This window comes from Pteronotus mesoamericanus, unplaced genomic scaffold (assembly GCF_021234165.1).
Source record: "Pteronotus mesoamericanus isolate MK-2021 breed Mesoamerican mustached bat unplaced genomic scaffold, CSHL_Meso_final contig_301, whole genome shotgun sequence".
NCBI lineage: Eukaryota > Metazoa > Chordata > Mammalia > Chiroptera > Mormoopidae > Pteronotus > Pteronotus mesoamericanus.
In genome coordinates, this window is record NW_026555129.1 from 737,712 (window position 1) to 762,071 (window position 24,360).

Genomic DNA, 24,360 nt, shown 5'->3' on the forward strand with positions numbered 1-24,360 from the left:
GTGTGATGTTTAAGCCTGACAGATGAGCAGAGTGACCAGATTGACAATTGCAGGAGACAGAAACAGGCAGTAGATTCCTGGAAAGCTCAAACAGATGGCCGAAGGTCAGACAGGGTCAACAACTGATTTTATCAGAGGCAGACCCAGAAAGAAAATAAATAAATAAATAAATAAATAAAAAGAACCACGTACTACCATAGAAGTTTAATCCACAAAGTCAGGAAATCTAGATAAATCAATTGAAGCAGAAGCGGGAAAAAAAAGAAAGACTATCACAAATAATGGAAAGGAAAAGAAGTTCCCCCCAAATGAGAAGAAAGGAGGAATCCCCAAAGAGAGAGCTAAATGAAATAGAGACAGGTGAACTCTCAGATATTGAATTCAAAACAATGGCTCTAAGGAAGCTCAATGAGCACAGCCAGCTCAAACGGAACTATGAGAAACTGCAGGGAAATGATCAGGAACTTACGGCAAACTATATCAACCTGGAAATGGATATAGAAACTATCAAGAAGACACAAGAGGGTATGAAGGATATCATTTATGAATTGAAGAACACTGTAGAAGGAACCAAAGCAGACTAGATGAAGCCGAGGATGGAATCAGCGAGCTGGATGAAAAGGTAGAAAGAAGCCCCCAGAAAGAACAAGAAATGGAAAAAACTCAAAGAGAATGAAGAGGCATTTAGAGAAATGCAGGACAATCTGAAATGCAATAATATCTGTATAATAGGGATACCAAAAGGAGTAGAGAGGAACAAGTGATAGAGAACCTGTTTAAAACAGTAATGATGGACAATTTTCCCCAATTTTGCAGAGAAAATGTCTCATGGGTCCAGGAAGCACAGAGGCCCCATTCAAAAAGAACCCAGTGTGGTCAACTCCAATACACATAATCATTAAAAGGGCAAATATCAAGGACAAACAGAGAATCTAAGGCAGCAAGGGAGAAAGAAGTAGTAATATGCAAGGAACCCTAATATGGCTAGCTGCTGATTTCTCAATGGAAACACTACAAGCCAGAAGGGAATGGCAACAAATATTCCAAGTCATGAAAAGCAAGAGCCTACAACCAAGGATGCTCTACCCAGCAAGACCATAAATTAAAATAGAAGGGGAAATATGGAGTTTCCCAGACAAAAGAAGGCTAAAAGAATAGGTCTCTAACAAACCAGCACTACAAGATACACTAAAAGGCCTGGTTTTAGAGGATGAAGAAAAAGAAGGAGAAAGAGAAAAACACAGATACAAAGAGAAAAAATGAATGTTTCCATCAATAATAACTCTCAGTGTAAGTGGACTAAATGGTCAAAAGACTCAGGGTAGCTGAATGGATAAGAAAACTTGACTCACACGTATGCAAAGGACCTACACAGATTGAAAGTAAAGGGATGGAAAAAAAAATATTCCAAGCAAATGGGCAACAGAAGAAAGCAGGGGTTGCAATAACAGACAAAAATAGTTTTCAAAAAAAAAAGAGACCCAGAAGGACACTTTATAATGCTTAAAGGAAGAATCTATCAAGAAGACCTAAACATTGTAAACTTACAAGTGCCCAACATACGAGCACCCAAATATATAAGGAAAAGCTTGGAGGACTTCAAAAAAGATATAGGCAATAACACAGTGATAGTAGGGTATTTCAACACACCACTGTCAAAAATGGATAGATCCCCCAAACAAAACATCAACAGGGATATTGTGGACATGAATGATGCATTAAATCAAATGGGCTTAACTGACATACATAGAACCTTACATCCCAAAGAAGCAAAATACACATTCTTTTCAAATGCCCATGGCAGTTTTTCAAAGATAGACCACATGATAGGACACAAAGCAAGCTTCAGCAAACTCAGGAAATTGAAAAAAAAATTTTTTTTTTCTTTCACCAGAAGGGCTTAAAACTGGAAATCAACCTCAAGGAGAAACCTCAAAAACTTGCAAATTCATGGAGACTGAACAACGAATTATAAAACAGTGAATGGATCAATAATGAGACAAGAGAAGAAATCAAAAAGTTTCTGGAAACAATTGAAAATGAACCTACAACAGTCTAAAACCTATGGGACACAGCAAAGTCAGTCCTGAGAGCGAAGATCATAGTAATACAGGACTACCTTGAAAAGAGAGAAAATTTCAAATAAAAGACCTAACACTACAACTTCGAGAACTGGAGAAACACAACAAATAAATCCGAGAGCAAGTAGAAGGAAGGGAATAGTCAAGATTAGAACAGAACTGAATGACATAGAGATGAAAAGAACAATTAAAAGGATCACTCAATCCAGGAGCTGGTTGTTTGAAAAGATAAATAAAATTGACAAGCCTTTAAGAAGACTCACCAAGAAAAAAAGTGAGATGACCCAAATTAATAATATCAGAAATGAAAGAGGAGAAATAACAACTGATACCACAGAAATACAAAGGATTGTCAGAAGCTACTATGAACAATTATATGCCTAGAAATTTGAAAACCTTGATGAGATGGACAAGTTTTCAGAAAAGTATAATCTTCCAACACTGAAGGAGAAAGAAACAGAAAGCTTGAACAGACTGATAACAGCTGGGGAAATTGAAACAGTAATCAGGAAACTCCTGGCACACAAAAGCCCTGGGTTGGATGGTTTCATAGGAGAATTTTACAAAACATTTAAGGAAGAGTTAACCCCTGTCCTTCTCAGACTATTCCAAAAAATCCAAGAGGAGGGAAGACTCCCAGACTCTTTCTATGAGGCCAGCATCACCCTGATCCCAAAACCAGATAAAGACCCTACAAAGAAAGAAAACTACAAGTCAATATCGCTGATGCTAAAAACCTCAGCAAAATATGGGTAAACCACATCCAGCAATACATTAAAAAGGTTATCCACCATGATCAAGAGGGATTCATCCCAGGGATGCAGGGATGGTTCAATATACACAAATCAGTAAATGTGATACATCACATAAATAAAAAAAAAGACAAAAAACACATGATCATTTCGGTAGTTGCAGAAAAAGCATTTGATAAGGTACAGCACCCATTTATGATCAAAACACTCAGCAAAATGGGAATAAATGGTACATCCCTCAACATAATAAAGGCCATATATGAAACATCTACAGCCAACATCATACTCAACGAGCAAAAACTGAAAGCTTTCCCACTAAGATCGGGAACATGACCAGCACGTCCACTTTCACCACTTCTCCTCAACATGGTACTGGAATTCCTAGCCACAGAGGTTAGACAAGAAAAAGAAATAAAAGGAATCCAAATAGGAAAGGAGGAAGTAAAGCTATCATTGTTTGCAGATTACATGATAGTGTACATAGAAAACCCTGTAGACTCTACCAAAAAACTCCTCAACCTAATAAGTGAATTTGGCAAAACAGCAGGATACAAAGTCAATATTCAGAAATCAAGGGCATATTTGTACAACACAATGCAATAGAGGAAGAAAAAATCATAAAAAAATACCATTTGATATAGCAACAAGAAAAATACAGTACATAGGAATAAATTTACCCACGGAGGTAAAAGATCTGAATGCAGAAAACTACACAACATTGAAGAGAGAAATTAAGAAAGAGAAAAATAAATGGAAGCATATACCATTGATTGGAAGAATTAATATCATCAAAATGTCCATACTGCCCAAAGCAATTTATAGATTTTACACAATCCCTATTAAGATACTAAGAATGTATTTCACAGAAATAGAACAGACATTTCAGACTTTTATATGGAATAATAAATGACCCTGAATAACAGCAGCTATTTTGAGAAACAAAAATAAAGTAAGAGGGATCACAATACTGGACATCAACCTCTACTACAAAGCCACTATACTCAAAACAATCTGGCACTGGGCACAAGAACAGATCCATAGACCAGTGCAACAGAATAGAAAGCCCAGAAATAAGCCCAGGTCTCTATGGGTAACTATTATTTGACAAAGGGGGCAGAAGCATAAAATGGAGCAATAATAGCCTCTTCAACAAATGATGTTGGGAGAGCTGGAAGACTACATGCATAAAATTGAAATTGGATCATCAGCTGACACCACACACAGAAATAAACTCAAGATGGATAAAAGACTTAAATATAAGTTGCAACACCATCAAAGTCCTCGAGGAGAACGTTGGCAGGAAACTCTCAGATATCCCACGCAGCAATTTTTTCACCGATATGTCTCCTAAAGCAAGGGACATAAAGGAAAGAATAAACAAGTGGGACCTCATCAAAATAAGAAGCTTCTGCATGGCTAAAGAAAACATCAGCAAAATGAAAAGGGAGCCAACCGTATGGGAAAATATATTTGCTAATGATACATCAGATAGAAGTTTGATCTCCAAGATATATAAAGAACTCACTCGACTCTACTCCAAGAAGACAAACGATCCTATCAAAAAATGGGCAAAGGATGTGGGCAGATGCTTTTCTAAGGAGGAGATACAGAGGGCCCAGAGGCATTTGAACGGATGCTCAGCATCACTAGCCATCAGAGAAATGCAGATCAAAACCACCATGAGGTACCACCTCACACCGGTCAGAATGGCCATCATAAACAGATCCACAAACAACAGGTGCTGGCGAGGCTGTGGAGAAAAGGGAACCCTAGTCCATTGTTGGTGGGAATGCAGACTGGTGCAGCCACTATGGAAAGCAGTGTGGAATTTCCTCAGAAAGCTGAAAATGGAACTGCCTTTTGATCCAGTGATTCCCCTGCTGGGACTATACCCTGAGAACACCAAAACGCCAATACAAAAGAACCTATGCACCCCAATGTTCCTAGCAGCACAATTGACAATAGCCAAGTGTTGGAAGCAACCTAAATGCCCATCAGTAGATGATTGGATCAAAAAATAATGGTACATATACACAATGGAATACTACGCAGCAGAAAGAAAAAAAGAAGTACTAAACTTTGCGACAGCATGGATGGAACTGGAGAGCATCATGCTAAGCAAAATAAGCCAGGGGGCGAAAGACAAATACCATATGATCTCAGCTATAAGCGGAACCTAACCAACAATGCAAAGAAGCAAGGAAAATATGACCAGCAACACTGAAAGGAAAAGAAATCAACAGAGACAAGAGGGAAGGGGGGGGGCAGGGAAAGGGAAGGGAAGGGGAAAGTCAAGGGACATATAGCAAGGCCTCATGGACAAAACCAAAGGGGAAGAGCTGAGGGAGGGAAGGTGGGAGGGGGCAAGGGAAAGAGGTGAGGGGGAGGCAGAGACAAATGTATTTTAAAAGTAAATAAATTAAAAAAAATTTTTTGAAATGTCTGTTCTATTTCTGTGAAATATGTCATTGGTATCTTAATAGGGATTTTGTTGAATCTATAAATTGCTTTGGGTAGTATGGACATTCTGATGATATTAATTCTTCCAACCCATGAGAACAGTATATGCTTCCATTTATTTATATCTTCCTTAATTTCTTTCTTCAATGTTGAATAGATTTCTGCGTACAGGTCTTTTATGTCTTTGGTTAAATTTAAACTTAGGTACTTTATTTTTCTTCTTACTATATCGAGTGGTATTTTTTTTCTGATTTCTTCTTCCTCTATTGCATTGCTGGTGTACAAAAATGCCTTTGATTTCTGAATGTTGACTTTATATCCTGCTGTTTTGCCAAATTCACTTATTAGGTTGAGGAGTTTTTTGGTAGAGTCTACAGGGTTCTCTACGTACACTATCATGTCATCTGCAAACAATGATAGTTTTACTTCCTCCTTTGCTATTTGGATGCCTTTTATCTCTTTCTCTTGTCTGACCGCTGTGTTAAGGACTTCCAGTACAATGTTGAAAAGAGGCAGTGAGAATGGACATCCTTTTAGTGTTTCCGATATTAGTGGGAAAGCTTTCAGTTTTTGCCCATTATGATATTGGCTGTAGGTTTTTCATATATGGCCTTTATTACATTGAGGAATGCCCCATTTATTCCCATTTTGCTGAGTGTTTTAATCATAAATGGGTGCTACACCTTATCAAATGCTTTTTCTGCAACTATCGAGATGATCATGTGGTTTTTGTCTTTTCTTTTAGTTATGTGATGTATCACGTTTACTGATTTGCATATATTGAACCATCCCTGCATCCCTGGGATGAATCCCTCTTGATTGCAGAGGATAATCTTTTTAATATATTGCTGGATGCAGTTTGCCATTATTTTGTTGAGGATTTTAGCAGCTATGTTCATCAGTCAAATTGGCCTGTAGTTTTCTTTCTTTGTAGGGTCTTTATCTGGTTTTGGGATCAGGGTGATGCTGGCCTCATGGAAAGAGTCTGGGAGTCTTCCCTCCTCTTGGATTTTTTGGAATAGTCTGAGAAGGACAGGGGTTAACTCTTCCTTAAATGTTTTGTAAAATTCTCCTGTGAAACCATCCAACCCAGGGCTTTTGTGTGCCAGGAGTTTCCTGATTACTGTTTCAATTTCCCCAGCTGTTATCAGTCTGTTCAAGCTTTCTGTTTCTTTCTCCTTCAGTGTTGGAAGATTATACTTTTCTAAAAATTTGTCCATCTCATCAAGGTTTTCAAATTTCTAGGCATATAATTGTTCATAGTAGCTTCTGACAATCCTTTGTATTTCTGTGGTATCAGTTGTTATTTCTCCTCTTTCATTTCTGATATTATTAATTTGGGTCCTCTCCCTTTTTTAATTGGTGAGTCTTCTTAAAGGCTTGTCAATTTTATTTATCTTTTCAAACAACCAGCTCCTGGATTGAGTGATTCTTTTAATTGTTCTTTTCATCTCTATGTCATTCAGTTCTGTTCTAATCTTGACTATTTCCTTCCTTCTCCTTGCTCTGGGTTTTATTTGTTGTTGTTTCTCCAGTTCTTGACGTTGTAGTGTTAGGTCTTTTACTTGAAATGTTTCTATCTTTTTTAGGTAAGCCTGTATTGCTATGAACTTCCCTCTCAGGACCACCTTTGCTTTGTCCCACAGGTTTTGGGCTATTGTCTGTTCATTTTCATTTCCTTCCATAAATTTTTTGATTTCTTCTCGTATCTCATTATTGACCCATTCATTGTTTAATAGTCTACTGCTCAGTCTCCATGAGTTTGCAAGTTTTTGAGGTTTCTCCTTGAGGTTGATTTCGAGTTTCAAGCCCTTGTGGTCTGAGAAAAAGTTTGGTATTATTTCAATTTTCCTGAATTTGCTGAGGTTTGTTTTGTTTCCTGTCATGTGGTCTAACTTTGAAAAACTGCCATGAGCATTTGAAAAGAACGTGTATTTTTCTTCTTTGGGATGTAAGGTTCTATATATGTCAGTTAAGTCTCTTTGATTCACTGTGTCATTCAGCCCCACAATATGTTTATTAATGTTTTATTTGGAAGATCTGTCCATTTTTGAGAGTGGCGTGTTGAAATCCCCTGCTATCAGTGTGTTGCTGTCTATATCTTTTTTGAAGTCATCCCACAATTTCCTTATAAACTTGGGGGCTCCTATATTGGGAGCATATGAGTTTACAATGTTTATGTCTTATTGATAGATTCTTCCTTTAAGTATTATAAAGTGCCCCTCTGGGTCTCTTTTTATGGCCTTTGTTTTGAAATCCTCTTTGTCTGATACAAGTATGGCAACCCCGGCCTTTTTCTCTTGCCCATTTGCCTGGAATATTTTTTTCCATCCCTTTACTTTTAATCTGTGTAGGTCTGTTGCTCTGAGGTGGGTCTCTCGTAGACAGCGTATGTGTGGGTCTTGTTTTCTTATCCATTCAGCTACCCTGTGTCTTTTGATTGGGCATTTAGTCCATTCACATTGAGAGATATTACTGATAGAAACCTATTCATTTCTTCTCTTTGTACCTGTGTTTTTCTCCTTTTCACTTTTTTTCTTCATATTCTTAAACCAGTCCCCTTAGCATATCTTGGAGTGCTGGTTGGATGGAGCTGTATTCTTTTAGCCTTCTTTTGTCTGGGAAACTCCGTATTTCCCCTTCTATTTTCTTTGAGAGGCTTGCTGGGTAGAGCAGCCTTGGCTGTAGGCCCTTGCTTTTCATGACTCAGAATATTTGTTGCCATTCCCTTCTGGCTTGTAGTGTTTCTGTTGAGAAGTCAGCTCCTAGGAGTATCGGGACCCCTTGTATGTTACTTTCTCCTTCTCCCTTGCTGCCTTGAGGATTTTCTCTTTGTCTTTGACATTTGCCACTTTAATGATGATGTGTCTTGGAGTGGACCTCCATGAGTCCCTCTTGAGTGTGGTCCTCTGTGCCTCCTGGATCCATGAGAGCCTTTCTCCCCTCAAATTGGGGAAATTTGCCATCATTACTTCTTTGAGGAAGTTCTCTATCCCTTGCTTCTCATCTTCTCCTTCTGGTATCCCTATTATATGGATATTATTGCGTTTCAGGTTGTCCTGCATTTCCCTAAATGCCTCTTCATTCTTTTGAATCGTTTTTCCATTTCTTGCTCTTTCTGGGAGCTTCTTTCTACCTCATCCTCCATCTCACTGATTAGATCCTGGGCTTCATCCAGCCTACTTTGGATTCCTTCTAGTGTGTTCTTCAATTCAGAAATGGTATTCTTCATATCCTTTTGTGTTTTCTTGATAGTTTCTATGTCCTTTTCCAGGCTGATATAGTTTGCCATAAGATCATGATAGTTTCTCTGCAGTTTCTCATAGTTATTTTTGAGCTGGCTGAGCTTATTGAGCTTCCTTAGAACCATTGTTTTGAATTCAGTATCTGATAGTTCCCTTGCCTGTATTTCATTTAGCTCTCTCTGTGGGGAGTCCTCTTTTCCAGTCATTTGGGGGAAACTTCTTTTTCTTCCCAGTTTTGTGAGTCTGTTAAGTATTTTTGTCCTTTACTTTTCTTTCTGGGCCTGCCTCTGATGATGTCAGTTGTTGACCCTATATGGCCTTGGGTTGTTTGTTTGAGCCTTCCAGGAGTCTATTGTCTGTGTCTGTCTCCTGCAATTTTCAATCTAGTCAGTTTTTTGTCAGCCATCAGACGTAGGCACCACAGGGCGGGGCAGTGCTTACTGAGGGTGGGGCTATTGTGTCCTTACAGGTTGCTGTCACTCAGGGAAATGGTCTGCCTGAGCAAGATGGAAGCTGAAGAGTGGGGGAATAGTCAGCACCTGGATCCTCCTGGCTATTCTCTCAATTCTCTCCCTACCCTTTCCATCTCCGGGGTCTCTTCAAGCATTTGTAGAGCACTCTGCGTCCCTTTCATCCATAGATCCTCTATCTGTGACTGCCCCTCATTACTCAATGCCAGACCTGCGTGCAACTCCTGGCCAGGGTAGAGCATCCTGAGGGCAGTCTATTGTTTCTTTTCACGCTGCTGCCATGCTGGGGCATGACCTGCCTGAGCAATATGTAAACTGTTAGATTGTGCAAAGGCCAATTCCTTTGCACAAACTGTATGTCTGCAGTTTTTAGGCTCCTGTCTTGCTATCATTCTGTTGTTCTCCAGGTGATTTCTCCACAATTTAGTTGCAATTCCAGTTTGGTCCTGGCAAAACTGCCCTTCAGAACTGATGGAAAGATGGTTACCCAGACAACCAAAAGCTGAGAGAGTTCATCACCACTAGGATGGTCTTACAAGAAATGTTAAAGTGACTACTTTAAGTCTTCCTCAGTTGGAGATGGTGAGCTCTGTCTCTCCTTCCCCAGGACACGAGCTCTTGAACCTTTTGGGCTACACGCACAGGTCAGCATTGACCAAGTGCTCCTGACACTGGGAAGAGAGGTGGGTGAAGATCCACACTTGATAAAACCTCTTTCTCCATGGAAAAAAGCTGGACACACTTATATATCTTCTTTCTGATTGCTGGGGCTAGGACTTCCATTACTATATTGAACAAGAGAGGTGAAAGTGGACATCCCTGTCTTTTTCCCAGTCTTAAGGGGAACACTTGAAATTTTTCCCTTAATATTGAATATGATGCTTGCTGTGGGCTTGTCATATATGGCCTTTAATATGTTTAAGTATTTTCCCTCTATTCCTGCTTTGCTGAGAGTTCTATTATAAATGTGTGCTGGATTTTATGTGAAGCTTTTTCTGCATCTATTGATACAATCATGTGGTTTTTATTCTTTCATTTTTTTTATGTGGTGAATCACATTTATTCATTTGTGAATGTTTTACCATCCTTGTATTCTGGAATAGATATCACTTGATCATGGTGTATTTTTTAAAAAAGCATTGCTGTATTCAGTTTGCTAATATTTTGTTGAGGATTTTAGCATCTATGTTCATTATGGATGTTGGCCTATAATTTCCTTTCTTTGTAGCGTCTTTATCTGGTTTTGGAATTAGGATAATGGTGGCCTCATAAAATGAGCTTGGGAGCCTTCCCTCCTCTTGAATTTTATGAAATAGTTTGAGAAGTGGTGTTCTCAGAATGTTTTGTAAAATTCACCTGTGAAGCCATCTGGTCCAGGGATTTTGTTTTTTGGGAGGTTTTTTTTTTTTTTTTTTTTTTTTATTACTACTTCAGTGTCATTAGGTGTAATCTGTCTATTCAGATTCTCTGATTCTTCCTGATTTATCTTTGGAAGATTGTATGTTTATAGGAATTTATCCATTTCATCCTGGTTGCCTAGTTTGTTGCATTATATTTGCTCACAGTATTTTCTTACAATTCTTTTTATTTCTTTGGTGTCAGTTGTTACTTCTCCTCTTTCATTTCTGATTGTATTTATTTGGGTCCTTTCTCCTTTTTCTTGATGAGTCTGGTTAAAGATCTGTCTATCTTGTTTATATTTACAAAGAACAAGCTCTTGGATCCATTGATCTTTTGTATAATTTTTCAAGACTATTTAATTTATTTCTGCTTTGATCTTAATTGTGTCTTTCCTTCTACTCACATTGATCTTTGTTTTTTCACTTTAAATTTCCTTTAGATGTGAGGTTAGATTCTGTATTTGAACTTTTTTTTTTTTTTTGAGATAGGCCTGTCATACTATGAATTTCATTCTTTTTGCTTTCCCACTGTTCCACAGATTTTGGTTTGTTGTGTCTTCATTTTCATGTTTCAAGGCATCTTTTGATTTTTTTCCTTGGTCTAGTTTTTGACCCATTCATTGTTTTATAAAATATTGTTTAGCTTCCATGTCTTTGCATGTTTTTCAGTGTTCTTCTTGTGATTGATTTCTAGTTTTATAGCATTGTGGTCAAAGAACAGTCTTGATATGATTTAAATCTTAAATTTATTGAGACTTGTTTTATGTTGTAACATGTGGTCTATCCTAGAAAACACTCTATGTGACTTGAAAAGTATGTATATTCTGTTGTTTTGGAGTAAAATGCTTTCAAGATATGAATTAAATCTATTTGATCTACTCTTTCATTTAAGGATGCTGTCTTTTTGTTGATTTTCTGCCTGGAAGATCTAGCCGTTGAAGTCAATGGAGTGTTAAAAATACCCAACTACAATTGTATCTGTTTGTGTCTCCTTTTGAAGTGAAGATGTGCTTTACATATTTAGATGCTCCTATGTTTGGTGTGTAAATGTTTCATAGGGTTATATTGTCTTTTTGGATTGTTCCTTTTAACATTATGTAATGTCTTTCTTGTCTCTTACTATAGCTTTGATTTTAAAGTCTATTTTGTCAGATATATGTACTGCTGCCTCAGCTTTTTTTTTCTGTTTGCATGAAATAGCTTTTACCAACCCTTTACTTTTAGTCTGGTGTATCTTTCAATCTGAGAAAGGTCTCTTAGAGGCAGCCTATATATGGGTTTTGTTTCTTTATCCATTCACCTGCCCCCTGATTTTTGGTTGGAGCATTTAAGCCATTTACATTTAGGATGATTATTGACAGATACATATTTAGTTCCATTTTATTGTTAGACTGTTTTCCTGTTTGTTTCCTTTCTCTGTTTCTTCTCCTTCTTCTTAAAGCAAGCCCTTGAACATTTTTTTTGCTGTGTTGGTTTGGTGTTAACAAACTCCTTTAGCTTTTACTTGTCTGGGAAACTCCTTATTTCCCCTTCGATTTTAAATACCTTGCTGGGAAAAGTAGCTTTGGTTTTAGGTCCTTGCTTTTCATCACCTTGAATATTTCATGCCACTCCCTCTGGCCTGAAATGTTTCTGTTGAAAAATCACAAGACAGTCTAATTGGTGCTCTCCCTTGTATGTAACTACCTGCCTTTCTTTTGCAACTTTTAGGATTCCCTCCTTATCTTTACGCCTTATCATTTTAATTATGGTGTGTCTCAGTGTAGGTCTCTTTGAGTCCAACTTGTTGGGTGCTCTCTGAGCTTCCTGTATTTGTGCAACTTTTTCCTTCATCAGATTGGGGAAGTTTATCCTATTAATATTTCTTCAAATGCATTCTCAATACCTTGCTCTTTTCTCTTTCTGATATTCCCATGATGCAGATATTTTTATGCTTCATGTGTAAAATGTTTCTTAAGCTCACCTCATTGTTTTGTTTCAGTGTATAATTTTTATTATTTTTTTCCATTACCATTTAGTCCCCTTACACCTCTCTCCTCCCAGCAATCATAGCCCTATTGTCCAAGTCTATGGATCCTTTTTCTTTTTGCTCAATCCCTCCACCCACAACTCTCCTCATTTTTAAAAACTTTTTCTTCTTTTTGCCACTCTGCCTGGATGTTCTTTTTTAGCTTGTCTTCCAAGAAACTGATTTGATTGTCTGCTTCATCTAACCTACTGTTTTTCCTTCCAGTGTGTTATTTTTCTCAGATTTTGTGTTCTTTATTTTTTTATTGAGGTTCAAGTACAGTTGTCTCCATTCCCCCCCATCGCCACCACTCTCCCCCACCCCACCCATCCCTGCCACACACCCTTGATCCTACCTCATTCGTTTTGTCCATGTGTCCTTTATATGTGTTCCTTGATGACCCTTTCCCTCTTTCCCTCTGTTATCCCTCTCCTCTCCCCACTTCTCTCTGATCACTGTCAGTGTGTTCTTTATTTCATTGTCTCTGGTTATATTTTGCTAACTTGTTTGTTTTGTTGAATAGGTTCCTCTAATAGGCGAGATCATATGGTATTTGTCTTTTACCACCTGGCTTATTTCACTTAGCATAATGCTCTTCAGATCTTCAATGCATTCTTTATTTTTGACTAATCCTCTTTTATGGTTTCTATGTTTTTTGGGTTTTTTTTTTTCATGCTGTTGAGTATCATAATCATTACTCTAAACTCTTTATCTGGTAATTTGCTTACTTCCATTACATCTAGTTCTTCTGGAAAATTCTCTTGTTCTTTCATTTGGGATCACTTTCTCTGCATTCCTATTTTGGCTGCTGCTTTGTATTTTTGCCTTAGATGCTAAACTGATAAACATCTAAACAGATCAGTTTTTTATATAATCAATCTGTATCAGCAGTCAAGCTCAAATACCACAGGGTGAGGCAGAGTAATTCCTGTAGGAAGAGTTATTGCTTCTCCTCAGGCTGAAGCCATTCAGAGGAGAATGTGCTTCCTGAGATAGATGCTCCTGCTGTATGGGGAATGACTCAGCACATGGATCCTGCCACCTGTTCCCTTAGTTTTCTCCCCAGAGCAATGAACCCCAGAGGAGACACTCTCCTCAAGTGTCTCTAGTCCTGTCTGTCCTCCCTGTGCTAGCACACAGGGTAAGTGACTACAGAAGAAATTTTGTGTTCCCACCCTTTAAAAGGCTTTCTGCATTTCCAGCCATCTCTCCTTGGCCAACAGAACCTTTGATGCTTTTCACAGATGGGTGTTATCTGGTGTCGCACTGCATGGTGGCTATAGGGGGCATGCTGCCATGGGCTGGGGGCGCTGCAGAAAGCTCAGTGCTCCCTCAACCTGAGGGAAACTGGCTGGGGCTTGCTGAGGTGGGAGCAGGGCTCTGAAACCTGCAGAGCCCATCCTAGGGTTGTCATGGATGAGGGGGATAAAACACAAAATGTCTCAAACATTTCTGTTTGTCAGGAGAGCAGACAGGGGCACTTCCCTTTTACTGGAGAAGGCTGTGGCACATCCCTCTAGTGGGGAAGGCCCCGTTACCCTTTGTCCAAGGCTTTACTGAAAATTATATCAGTGGATTATGTAACAGGAATGCATACATTATCTCATTACATCAGTATGGTAAGTTTCACAGTGAATATATGATGCTTTTAACAAGACAAGTGACAGGAGTACACTGATTTACATGGATCCAAGAGGAGACTAGAATCAACAATAGAGACTATAGATAAGGGGAAAGTAGACTTAAAGGCACCTTAGAGATATAGGATAAGAGGTATAAATAAAGTAAATGTCTTAATGATACCAGGTAAGGGGTGTAAAGAAAGCAAATGTCTTAACAAGGTAAGGGGTGTAAATAAAGGTCCTTTGCAGCATGAACTGGCCAGAGATCTGAGGGAGGGACAGAGGACACTCTGAAGAATTTACTTTTAGGCCTGATTACCCCAGGACCCTACCAGATCTGATTTAGGGCTGTTTTTCCTGCACCATTTCAAGCCTGAGCCAGGCACAGGGAGGGAACCACCAAGGGATAAGGAGACTGCTTCTCAGCTGCAATGAGGACTCCGGCCATGTCCAAGCCAAGCCGAGAGGTGCAGGGTCCTTTCTGCCCCTTCTCCATGTCCCCCAATTACTTGTCTGCTGCCAATACCGGCCAATACATATCTTAGGTTGTTTACCTTAGCGTGAGGTAATTTACCTGTCATTAGCCATTGGCCCTCCATGGCAGGGTGCAGAGGCAGGGGCTATGCCCCTGCCATTAGGGGACAGGCCAAGTCTCTTCAGGAGACTGCTTTCCCAAGGCTTTCTGAATATTTCCTGTCTTGGGGCCCTCCAGCCTGTCAGCAGGGTTACAGCTCCTGAAACCAGGCTGGACATTTCCCAACAATCTGGGTTCCTTTCCAGCTCTGGTGCTAGAAGCTGGGGAACCCAGCTTGGTCTTTAGATCCCACACTTCTCAAGGGGAACCCACCAGCTGCTGAAATATCCAGCACGTCAGCTGCTGCCCATGGGAGCCCAGCCAGCCGTTTCACATCTTCTCCACACTCCCTATAAGTTACGTTTGCTGAAGTGTTTTCTTCTGTCTGTGGTTGTAAGGCTTCTCCCCAGCTAAGGTCCAGTTGGTTATTCAAGATGGTTGCTCTACAATTTATTTGTAATTCCCAATTTGTCCTGCGACGAGGTTAGCGTAGCTTTCACTTACTCCTCTACCATCTTGGATCTTCCCAAGCACATTTTTGAGACTGCTTTTCAGGAGAAATCCTACAGAAACAAGGAGTGGTGGTCTCCTGGGACTAATTTGAGACCTGCACAGCTGTTGGGAGGAGCTGTTGACATGGAAAATGTGAAATGGAAGCACATTCAGGTTGCCTTGGCTTGGATCTTGGCAGAGGTCAAATTGTGGGCTCCAGGGTTCCACCCCAGAGGCCCTTTGTAGGGTAAGTGGAGGCAGTCTGGCTTCCTCACTCAGGTGCTTGGGTAACTAGGGGGAGCAACTTCTCAAAACCTTTAGAGAGTCTGATAAAGCAGTGTTCTCACCGCCTTGAGCCTGGGCATGAAAAACAGCCCCTTAGCCTTGGGTAGGCTCACATGCGCAGCTCATGCCAGGTTACCTGACTATTTGGCCTTAGGCTGGCTTTGTTTGTTTTAGTATTTAAGGAGGTAGGGACTTCTCACAGTGAGCAAGGGGGTGAGGGTATAAGGGAGTGGAGTGGCACACTGACATAGACACGGGCTTGTGACCTGTGTGACTTCCCTGAATAAAGGCATGTTAATCATTCTCCATGACTCCACACATTTTCTTCTGTCTACCTGAGTCTTAAGTGGACCTGCCCAGCCTTGGGAGGCAACACACCCTCCTCATTGCCCCAGCCCTTTTCTAAAAGTGTATCCCTTTTAAAATGTCTTAACTGCTAGTAGAGTCTGTATTATTTCATCTAATATCTTATGGGACTGATACTTTACTCTGCCAAATTTTATCAGACATATAAATTGGGTCATGAAATAGAAGCATACACTATTACAACCTGATAATTTTTGACTCTTCGATAATGAAACTGCAGAATGTCTTTAGCCTAAATATCAACCTTGTATGATGAAAATGCAAATGAGAACAAGCTGCTAATTCAGAAGAGTGAGTGTGTAATGTAAACAAAAAGATGTCAAAATGTCCAGATGAAGTGGCTAATGGAACTAGACAGGACCAGGTTTAAATACCAGTGCAGAAGTTACTCACTGTGACTTTGAGCAAGCTTAATTTCATCCCCTTGAGTCTCAGATTTCTCATCTGAAAATGGATACTATAACATTCTCTTTGTGAGTTTTTGTGATGATTAAGTGAGATAAGAAGACAACATCAGTTTCTGGTTTACATTTCCACATGACTTGCCACTACTCCTCACTAGGACCTACACATCTCTACATGATTTTGCTTCTGCCTGCCTCTCACTGCCTTGTTCTATATCATTCACCCCTGGATCACTATGATTCCACAATACTAGTCTTCTGTTTGTTCCAGGAGCACTCAAGGCTATTTCTATTTTAAGAATTTTGTCTTTTCTAGTCCCTTAACATGGAATGCCCTTTGTATGGTATTTTAAATTTTGGATCCAGTTATGTTCCTACTTTCTCAAAAAAGACGTTCCGTAATCAACTTATATAATGTTATTTCTGCCTGGCCCTGGTCACTCACTATTATTTATTTATGAGCATTTATCACTACCTGAAATTATCTTACTTCTTTGTGTGTTGTCTCTCCTACTAGAATGTAAGTGTTCGAAGGGCAGGGACCCTAACTACTGTCTTTTTCACTGGTCAATCACTATAGCTATAATAGAGCCAGAAGCATAGTAATTTCAATTCATATTAGTCTAATAAGTGAATGAATATAGGGGTACCTAGTGGCTGTAAAATGAGCACTTAGTCTTTTGACCTTCTTCATTTTGTCCCTAAACATGTTCAGGTTGACAGTCTGGTCATTGGAGATGTTGAGGGTTAATAAAAGAAATTTTTAAACATGAAAGTTAGAAAGAAATTTTGTGACAGTTTAAAAAAAAAACTACGGTACATTTATACAATGGAATGTTATGCAGCAGAAAGAAAGAAGGAGCTCATACCCTTCACAACAGCCTGGATGGCTCTGGAGAGCATTATGCTAAGTGAAATAAGCCAGGTGGTGAAAGACAAATACCATATGATTTCACGTATAAGTGGAAACTAATCAACAGAACAAACAAACAAGCAAAATATAACTAGAGACATTGAAATAAAGAACAGATTGACAGTGATCAGAGGAAAGGGGAAAGGGATAAAAAGAGGAGAAAGGGGAAGGGTAATTAAGAAACATGTATAAAGGACACATAGACAAAGTCAAAAGAGGGTAGGATTGAGGATAGGAGGTGGGGATGGGTGGGGGGAGGGGAGTGGTAGGGGAGAAAACTGTACTTGAACATCAATAAAAAATATAAATAAAAAGAATACAGAAAAAAAGAATTTAGTATCACATAATTATGTAATTTTTATTTCTGGAGATTTTTCAGGTATAAAAATTTTTTATGGTACTCATTCTTTAAGAATTAGCTTGTAGTTGGTATTATGAAAAATGTGGTCAACAGAAAACAAACTTATTTTTATAAAAGTTTTTATACAATGTGTGCTTTTTCTAGACAAAATAAAAGACAAGAATTTTGTTGTGTTTGAAAATAAAGAAATAAATAAAAGTAAGTGTTAGCACCTAAAAACAAATGTTTTGGTGAATGTGCTAGAAAATTATTGGGAAAAGGACTTACCAATATAGAGGTTGTGTAACATTGGGCAAGAGGATCTCTTAGGCCTTAGATTTCTTTTATATTTGAGTGAAATAAATCTAAGATTCCCTCCAGTATCCAATGATAAGAATATAACTTTTGCTTGCTATGTTTCAATTGTGTTTTGTTTCACTTCACCTGTGGTTATTTTCTTCACTGTTTTGAGTCTTGGGGTCTGACCACTTTGGACTGCATCATCTGCAGTCTCTTCCTGGTTGACTTTTGTTTGAGCTTGGCCAATGGAGGCATCAGCATGATATCAGGTGGAAGGAAGAGAGAAGTTGGGGTATCCCCGCCTTCTTGTCTGACATCATACAAAAGGAGATCCTCCAAAAACAGAATTTATTTATAAAAATTGTGTGTTTATTCTTACATGCTTAAACTTCAGTCACCTTCAGAGTACTCTCCATTTGATACATTATACCTATCAAGACGATATTTTCCACTGCTCAAAACAGCTTTGTTTTAACTTGTTGATTTTGATGTCTTTTAGTACTTCTGTAATTTTCTGTTTCACCTCTCCATGTCAGCAAAATGTTTTCCTTTGAGGACGTTTTTTCATCTGGGGAAACAGAATAAAGTCACTCAGGGTGAGATAGGGTGAATAGGGAGGGTGGGGCATGGGGGTTATGCCATTTTTGGTCAAAAACTGTTGAATACTCAATGTGGTGTGGGCAGGTGCTCTCATAAATCACCCATCATGAAATGGGCAAACACATTGAAAGAATCTTCAGAAAAATTCACTGAAGCTGAACACAGCCTCCCACCACAATACCAGCTGGTACACTGATACAGATGGATGCCTAGAACACTCACCTAGTGGGAAAATCCTGTACCACAAGGTGCCTGCTGTTCAGAAGATATTTCTGGGTTTTTCTGGGGTTCCCTCTGTATCTCTGGCAGTAGTGTGGCACTTGCTTGCTGGAAGGCCCTTTCTCCAAAATACAGCCCATACGGAGCTGCAGTAACTCTATATTCTCCTGTTATCTCATCAGGCCTAGGGATGTAAGGCTTCCTATTATTTCTAGTTCTTAGGTGCTCTTGTTGTTTCCCTTATTCTTTCTCAGACCACTTTTAACAGTCTCTTGATTAAAGGCTTTTCATTGACATCATCTGAGTGAAATTTGGTTTTCTCTGATTGATATACAGTCCATTTGGAAATATATCCAGAGGAGCAGATTCTAGAACTGTGGAAAACCATATGCAAAGTTCATAGGCATCCGTATGAAGATTTCTTCTTTGGGTTTGAGCTGGATCCTTCATACTGTGGTATAAGCCTCAGTCCCTCCTGTTCTATCTCCAGTGGAGAGAAAATATGTTACTCATATTCATTAGGTAACAAAGCTCTGTAGACCTGACAACCCCTGATGCAGCATTGATGAGAACGCATCTCTCTTTCCAGGGGTCCTGCTTTCTCTCTCTTTTAATCAGAAAAGTTTTCCTTTCTTCTGGCATGATTGTGACACATTCTCTCAAAAAATCCCAGGAAATTAAGGTGTCTGTTTATCTCAGTAAACAGGAGCTTCATATTCTCCTTGTGCCTGGCAAGGATGTAGATTAATTGCACACTTTCCATAGCCATCACATTTAGTGGAGAGCACTAATAAAAGGATTATTACTTAACAGTTCAACTTCCATCAATTCACTTATCCTGCCTCCCTGAGTTGGTGAACAAAATTAATGAGAATACTGTGGCCATGCATAACAGCTTCTGTTTGTGACCTTTTTAGCAAAGTCTTTGCTTTCCTGTATTTCCCTCTTAACTACGTGTAAGTTACTTTCATTCTCCAAGTTGATACCAAGATAGATTGTGACAATAGTTTGTAGGTGGCTGTCAGAATTGATGGTAGTTTGTCTGGAAAATGCATAATTAGTTTGAGGGATGTGGTTGGGATTTCAGACAGAGTCAATTTAAAAAGTTATTACCGCACATGGAAAGGTCAAATTGAGAGTCTTAATTATGATACTGTTATTATATTATTAATTATTATAATTTTTTATAATTGTTATTATATTATTTTTTTTTGAAGATTTGGAAAACTATGCAATATACCTAACTCTACAAAAGGTACAAAAATAATGTGATCTTTTGGGCAATGAGTCAGAGAGAAAAGGACGAAATGTTAGGTGACCTGGGTTCTACTCTTGAAAAAAAATCATTAACCTCTTTGGGCCCAGCATCCTCCCCTGTGAGAGGATGTACACTTGGAAGCTCTTTTTAGCTCTACTGATAATAATCGTCCCATGAGGTATGTACTGGGGTTACTCTAACCCCTATTTAAGGAGAGAAAATTAAGATTCAGAGAGATTGAGAACATTGTCCAAGGCCACACAGTTAGAAACTGGCAGAGCTTGCAAAGTTATAGCCTACATAGCTGACTCCAAACTTTTAAACAATGTTTTATTTTCTTTTATTTATTATTTTATTGTTGTTATTATAATTACCATGAGAATTTCTACTACCTTGCAAGCAACTGGAAAAAAAATTAATTTGTGTATCATTTTCTATCTGAGGACAGTCTTCCAGGGATCTTCAAGGATTTGCCCAAGGCCATATATCTAGTAAATATTGAAGCTGGGGCATGAACCCATTATTGTCTGATTTTAAAGTCTAAGCTCTTAGCCATTATGATAAATTTCTACTTAGGATTAGCTATCCCTTTCTTGAAGACACATAGAGGATATAGTCATAAGAGAGTTCATAATTATACCGAGTAAACTACCTAATTCAGGATCATTGGGAGCCAAGTTTGGTGGTCTTAAATTCAGAAATATATCTGGCTAACCAGGATGCAGGTCAGACTCAGATCTCATTCTAGCACCAGCACAAAGTATAAGTAAGTTTCTTATTTAAATAATTTTAATTTGAGCTGTTCAGTGGCTTGAACATACCCAAGGGGGAGCCACCAAAAAAACAGAATTATCTTCTGGAGGGCAGACCCCTTGTTGTACAGGTTTTCCCTGCTAGGTGAGTATTCTAGGAACCCACCTGTATCAGTGTATGAACTAGTGTTGTGGTGAGAGGCTGTGTTCAGCTTTAGCGAAATTTTTTTGAATACTATTTCAACACATTTGCTCATTTCACAATGGGTGATTTGTGAATGCACCTGCCCATGCTGCACTGAGTGTTCAGCAGTTTTTGACCAAAAAAAAGTCATGACCTCCCATGCCCTACTCTCCCTATTAACTCAATCTCACTCTGAGTGAATTTCTTTTGTTTTTCTGGATGCTAAAAGGTCTCAAAGGAAAACATTTTGTGGATGTGGAAGAGGTGAAAGAGAAAGGCATCAAAATACATGAGCTAAAAAATTGTTTTGAGCAGTGGAAAAAATCATCTTGATAGGTATATTGCATCAAATAGAGAGTACTTTGAAGATGACTGAAGTTTAAACATGTAAGAATAAACACACAATTTTTTATAAATAAATTCCAGTTTATTTGGTTCCCTCCTATATGCAAATACCAAACACCAAGTCCATGATATTAGAATTTATTTTAATACAAACAAGTCCAAACAGAATGTATTATCTAATTAAGAAAATATAAACATTTACTATTTTCCTATTATAACACTCTATTCCATTCTTTGAGCTGGAACAGCCAACATTAGAGTCTTTTATTCAATTCAGATAGGCCCCACATTGAGCCAGGAGGTACCAACTGTGCAAAATAATCTTCTCCAGTTGCAGTGGTTGCAGAATGGAAGTTCATGCCTCTCATGATCTGTTTTTTATGGTTTGTCTGTCATCCTCCTTATTTCCTTCCTCATGAGACATTTCAGTCCTTGCACTGTTCAATAAAAAGATATAGTGTGTATGTCTATAGCATCACTGGATGTCCAAGTGAGGACAAAAGTCACAGAACAAAAGAGAGCTAGTTAACAATCTTTGTAGGAGGCATCACAAAAACCCAAGTAAGGCAATTGCTTAAGTGCCATCAACAGCAGCTGTTTACATGACAAGCTTCAAAATTCAAGGCTTTATTTCCAAAACTGGCCTGAAAGAAAAGACAAATTTTTTTAATCCTTTTCATTATTGTCCACGATTGTTACGATAAATAATAATAAATTAAAAGACCATGGATTAGTGTCTGAGATAAATTTTAGGAGCTATTTATTAACATAACCCAACAGGCATTCATATGAATTTTCTCAAAAGATGGTAACGCACAGTACCTTCAAAAATCAGACCTCTTATAAGGAATTAAGGAGTACCAATTGATAGTTACAAAATAGTCATGAGGATGAAAAGTACAGTACAGTGTGTATATATGTTTGTGTGTGTGTATATATATACACATACACACACACATATATATATATATATATGGTGCTATATATATATATATATATATATATATATGCTGTACTTTAATATTGAGATGTCAATAATATTATAATAATGATGTATGATGCCAGGTGAATACTGGAAATATCTGGGGGATCACTTTGTAAAGTATATGATTGTCTAATCACTATGCTGTACACCCAAAACTAATACAAAGTAAAATGTAATTGAAAGATAAATATAAAGAATGAAAAAAAGATTTAAAAAATTAGACCTCTTTTAAATATTATTTTATCAAAATAATATAGTCAGAAGGAAAAGAGATCACAATACTACTTGGTAAAGTATTGCTAATAGAAATAATAAATGAGTGTATGAGGAAAACATTTCAAATGTACACCCCAGTTTTTCCTTTTTAAACATCAACAATTGACTTTTACATATACTTAAAACCATGGAGAATGGAGCAATGGGATCCACACACACACGCATTTTCCATCTTACATGCATTCTGAAAAAAGAATTGCCGAACATTTATTGATATTGCACTGTAGCTCATTCACATATAGCTCAAACTAGCATTTTTCAGAATGATTAGTTTATGTGTGTATGTGTGTATTCAATGTAGGTAGCCTTTGGTCGATGTTCACTCACAAGAGAGTGGGATGGAATTGCATCATACACACGTTGAATTAACACACATCCAACCACACATAAGCATGGCAAAAAGAAACAGAGAAATGCAACTGAAGGGATGTGAGGAGTCTGCCTACTATTCCACTCAATGTACATATGCCTCGGGGAGAATGTGACATAGGCAACAGGAATCTGCTTGTCCCTCAGTCATACAACTTCCATGAATCTCTTCTAATGGAAGCATTTTGCTGATCCTAATAGTCTCACATTAAAGTCATACATTGTGGTTCCTAAGTACAAGCCAACCCTTTCTTGTCTTCAGCCCCCTAAAAGCAACCTGTTTCACTGCTGTAGAAAGACTTAGCTGTGTCAGATTAGAATATTGTCTCCAACAAGTCTTCTTCCAAAAGACACTGTTCAGATAGCTTTGGAACTTCTCGTTTTTTGTTTTTTTGCACTGACTTTAGAATCTAATCTTTGGGTAAGATGAGACTCTACTGTAATTATTAAAAAAGGGTAGGAATTAGGATTATTAGGACTAACAGGACCTAAAATTATACTGAGTTAGCATTGAGGACATTGGCTAATGTTTAGGGCTTCTGTTGCACTGGGGCTTTTTCTACTGCATGAATGTACTGCAAATTTCCTTTAAAAAGGTAGACCTGTTTTTTAAATTTAGACATAAATATGGCCAAGAAACCAAGGGTCCCAGGTAGACTCTCTGCTTTTTGTTTGGCCACCAAAAATACTATGCAATTCTGAAACTGTTCTGGGAGATTCCTTTCAGAACCAGGAATCTAGGATTGAGGAAAAAAGGCTAAATAAGAGAAACTTCAGTGTGGATTTTTCTTTCAAAATCCATCACCAGATACATAGAAGCTAATATAGTCAAGTGTGTATATGTATACATGAGTGGTAATTCCCAGGGAATTTGCTATTATTACCACCTCTAATTGTTCTTGCATTGGATAGGCAAGGGGAGAATAAATAAATAAATTCATATTTTATCATTTTGCAAAGGATCTGGGTTAAAGAGCTTCACAGGCACCTTTCCTTGTCAATGTGCCTGTATCTGCAGCTGCATGGTAAAGCCAGTGGGACTGTGGTGTAGAGCCAAGAATGCCTTTCTTCACACCTGGAGAGCTACCATTCCTGACCCTTGAAAATTAAATCCAGTTCAGAAGTCACTTCAAATAAAACAATTTGGTGAGGGCTTCAGCAAACAAGGAGGCAGGGTTAATAACTATATGCATAAAAAGAAGATTAAGTGGTTAAGTGGTACTTCTCTAGGAAGGTTAAGTGGTACTACAAAAAGAAGCTGTTTGGGCTAAAAAGATTGTACATAGCTGACAGAGGGATGAATTGAAACAATGGCAAGAGTGGACTTATTTTTTGGGGGGCTCAAGAAATCCAATTCTCCACTCCCCTCCCCATGCACAAGGAAGGGTCTTTGGTCTGGAGGAGATAGGTAAAATTTATACATCATGGCAAATAGAAAGACTGCATCTTAAACCCTAGATCTGAGGGTCAGGGTTATGTTGGTTTAGAGCCTTCCCAAAGAAGCTTTGACCAGGGTCTAGATGGAATTCAACACAACCGTGTCCTCATAGAGTCATTTTGCAGCTAGAGGGATTAGGACTACTTCAAGACCATAGCTCTCTCTAGGACAAAGGGCACTTTGGAAAAATCCCAAATTAGTCTGCATTGTTAGCTGCTGGGA